Consider the following 4405-nt stretch of genomic DNA (forward strand, 5'->3'; position numbering starts at 1 on the left):
CCTTTGAGATCTGAGATGGTCCATCCTAAGGCTTCTTTCTGCTCCTCAAGTACTCCTAAAAGCTTGTTTTCCTGTTCTATGTTTAATCGTGAAGAAATGATAACAGGTAAAGTATCAGAAGGACCTAGAAATGCATACTTCAAAGTATCAGGTAATGGTTTCAATTCCTGTTTGGCCTTAGGAGACTCATCCGAAGATATAACAGACTTCTCAGAAAGTGGGAGTTGTTCCACTGTAGTCTGCCATTTAGTGATGTCCATTTGAGGTACAGATTCGAGCAAAGATTGGACTTCACCAATGTATTCATCATCATACAACTCCAAGTTAACATCTTCCAAACATGCTTGCAAGGGATCTTTTGACATAATGCCAGTCAATGAATCTTGTATCAAACTCTCAATCATATTGACCTCATGTACATCCTCATCATCAAGATTCACATGCTGTTGACTAACATTAAACACATTCAGCTCTACAGTCATGTTTCCAAAAGACAGCTTCAACACTCCATTACGACAATTGATGATCGCATTAGACGTCGCCAAGAAAGGACGTCCTAAAATGACAGGAATGTGACTATCCGGGTTTTGTACAGGTTGAGTGTCTAAGACAATAAAGTCTACAGGAAAGTAGAACTTATCAACCTTAATCAAAACATCAATTACACCTCGAGGGACTTTGACGGATCGGTCCGCCAATTGGAGAGTTATGGGTGTTGGCTTCAATTCTCCAAGACCTAACTGCGCATAAACAGAATATGGCAGGAGGTTCACACTTGCACCTAGATCTAATAAAGCTTTATTGACCATGTGGTTTCCTATAGTGCAAGAAATTGTTGGACAACCTGGGTCCCTAAACTTAGGTGGAGTTTTGTTCAGAATGATGGAACTCACCTGTTCAGCTAAGAAAGCACGTTTGTGCACATTAATCTTGCGCTTTTGAGTGCACAAGTCTTTGAGGAATTTGGCATATGCAGGGATTTGCTTAATTGCCTCAAGAAAAGGAATGTTGATGTTGACTCTTTTGAACAGTTCTAACATCTCATTGTAGTGGGTGCTTATCTGTTGGCGAACTAACCTCTGAGGATATGGAGCAACATGAGCATTAGGAGTTAGAGGGATATTCACAACAGTGGGATTGTCGGCTTCACTAATGTGCTCAGGCTCCTTTTCTAAGTTGGAGGTGTTCTTTGGTGGTGCAGGCAATGATATGTTTGGCTCAGATTCATTTGATTGTGGTATGCCTACATTGTTCTCAACAATCTTACCACTTCGGAGAGTGGTGATGGAATGGACTTGATCGGGTGAGGTTTCATTGCAAGATGATGTGCCTGCTTGAAATATCCTCTTTGGATTTTGTTGGGGCTGGCTAGGAAGTTTACCCTTTTCTCTTGTATTCAGTGCATCGCAAATTTGACCCATCTGTAGTTCTAGAGCGGAGACTCGTTTCAGTTGCTTTCTCATTTTTCATCAGATGTTGGGTCAACTGATTGATACTCTCTTCGATGCTAGACAATTTCTTGTCAGCAGTGTATTGAGGGTACGACTGCTGTTGAGGATTTTTAGGGTATTGATAGCCTTGATTGTTTTGATAGCTTTGAGTGGGTTGAGATGGTCCTCCTTGAATGGGTCCTTTAGACCATGAAAAATTGGGGTGGTTCCTCCATCCTGGGTTGTAGGTCTGTGAATAAGGGTTATGCTCTTGTTTTTGAAACATAGCATGTGCCTGTTCTAGCCTAGATTCTTGGAATGCATGCATTTTCGGACAATCACTGACCTGATGGTCAGAACCGTTACATATATCACAGATAGCCATTTCGACATGTTCACAGAAAGCAGTGGTAGAAGGTTTTACGTTTTTCTGAAGTTCTAATGCTTCTATTCTTCTTGCTAGTGCTGCCATTTTTGCATTTCCCTCAAAATCAGACTCAATTCTATGGACCTTATCTACAGGTGTAGTCTTTCTAGGTTCACGAATGGACTCCCACTGTTGAGTTTTTTCAGCAACTTCAATTAGGAAAGCCCAAGAGTCATCAGCACTTTTATCTGTGAAGAGTCCATTGTACATAGACTCTACAATTGTTCGGGTGGAGACATCTAAACCTTCATACAAAATTTGCACAAGTCTCCATTTTTCAAAACCATGATGGGGACACTTAAGCAACAATTCATTGAATCTCTCAAGATATCTAGCTAAGGTTTCACCTTCTAATTGTACAAAGCTGTTCAGACTTTGACGAATTGTCGCAGTCTTGTGATTAGGGAAGAACTTTTTGAAAAACTCTTTTGTGAGGTTGTCCCATGTCCTAATTGACTGTGGATGTAAAGCATACAGCCATGACTTGGCCTTTTCCTTCAAATAGAAAGGGAATAGTCTCAATTTTAGGGTTTCGTCAGACATCTGAGTGAAACGTATAGTTCCACAAATCTCCTCGAATTCTCTCACGTGATGGTAAGGGTTTTCATTTTCAATTCCTCTAAACACGGGAAGCATTTGTATTGTGCTCGATTTTAGCTCATAATGACCAGTAGCTTCTGGTAAAACAATGCACGAGGGTTGACTTGTCCTTGTGGGATACATGTAATCCTTGAGACTACGGGGTTCTTCCATTATCTCAGGTTGGTCCGGTGTGTTTTCCTCAGAATATGTGGGTATGTCAATTGGGTCTATTGGATTGACTCTAATTAGTCGGTTTGATTGGTCTCTAAAGGTCACAACCATATCCTAATAAGATCATTGATCGATGAAATAACATCTAACAAGCCCACAGTCAATGAAAAAAAAACACGACCTAAAATTTGGTTTTGTTGGGTTTTGGTTTCACAATGGGTTTTGGTTTATAAAATGTAGAGCCCAAATTTTTAGTTTGAAAGGGTTAGAAACTTTGGTTTAAAAGGGGTTTAGAAAATTTTTGGATTAATTGGGACAAAGCCCAACCAACTAAAAGGCTTTTGGTTCTTGGGTTCTTTGAAGAATTTTGGTGAGAAAAATCTTAACTCACGGCCCAACAGAATTTTGTTGCCTCTAAGCCCAACAGAATTGTTTTTGTAAGGTTAGGAGCCCAATGGATGGGATATAAACCTATAGTCCAAATTAAAGTGCAAGCCCACAAAAGAAAAGAAAAAATAACAAACAAATAATTACAAGCCCATAAAAGAAAAAGAAAAAGAAAAAGAAAAATAAAAATTATTACAAGCCCAAATAGAAAATAAAGAAAAAGAAAAACTAAAATTATTACAAGCCCAAATATAAATACTTAAATACAAGCCCAAAGAAATTTAATGAGGCCCAGTTGGGTTAGCTCATGGGTTAGGCTTACTTGATTTTTGGAGGGAAGCCCAAATTTGGGCTTTTTATCCCTTTTTGTTGCACTAGCCCAGTTGGGCTTGGATCTTCCTTAGCAACCTTAATCAACAGCTCAGCAGAATTGCACCAGCAGCTTCACAGCAGCAGCAAGCAGGAGGGAGCAGCAACAACAGCAACAGCAGCTTCACAGCAACAGCAACAGCAGCTAAACAGCAGCAGCAACAGCAGGAACTTCAGCTCCACTGCAGTTCCAACAGCAACAGCAGCTTGGCAGCAGCTTTGGCTCCACAAAGCTAACAGCAACAGCAGCTGCAATAACAGTCAGTGCAAGGTAGTGCAAGGAAATGCTCTTAGTGAAGCGAGAACAAGAGCAATGCAAGAGCAGGAGCAAACAAGGAAGTTGCAGGTCAGGAACAAGCAAGATTAGCAAGAAAGAAAAAAAAAGAGAATAAGGAAAACAGAAAACAAGCAAACCGCTACCGAGTCCCCGGCAGCGGCGCCAAAAACTTGGTAGCTCAAGGAATGAGACCTAAAAACTACAACCTATGTTTTACCTACAAGTATACAGGGTCTTGATGAAGATAGAATGTAAATAGAGGTTTGTCCACAGGGACTTGGAGGATTTGCTAAAGTTTTCTAAATTTCTAAAGTTATCTGAATTCAAAAGAAGGTACTAAGGTTTTTGATTCCACTACTTGACCCTAGGCTAAGGAAATTATTATGCAATGTATGTCTTGTTCTTTCATGAAAGACTACAATGAGGATTCTACTAACTATCCTAACCAAATTACCCCTAGCATCAGTTGTCTTTAATCAGCACAACTAATCACAGGCATTTAGCTTCTCTAGCTAGTTTAGCTTAAGGCAATCTCTCTAGTGGATTTAATTCTTGGCCAAAGACCTAGCTCCACTTCTAGTATCAGCTGTCTTCTAACAGCACAGGTGATCACAAGCAGGTAGCCCAAATGGTTAAGCATTCATCCTAAGGCAATTCAGCTCAATAAAGAACATACAAATACATTAACATTCCTAGCATATGATTAAGATCTTCCTCTAAACCCTAGCAAGTGAATTAGAACATGGACATGCTTGTAATCAT

Source organism: Papaver somniferum, chromosome 6, assembly GCF_003573695.1.
Source record: "Papaver somniferum cultivar HN1 chromosome 6, ASM357369v1, whole genome shotgun sequence".
Classification (NCBI taxonomy): domain Eukaryota; kingdom Viridiplantae; phylum Streptophyta; class Magnoliopsida; order Ranunculales; family Papaveraceae; genus Papaver; species Papaver somniferum.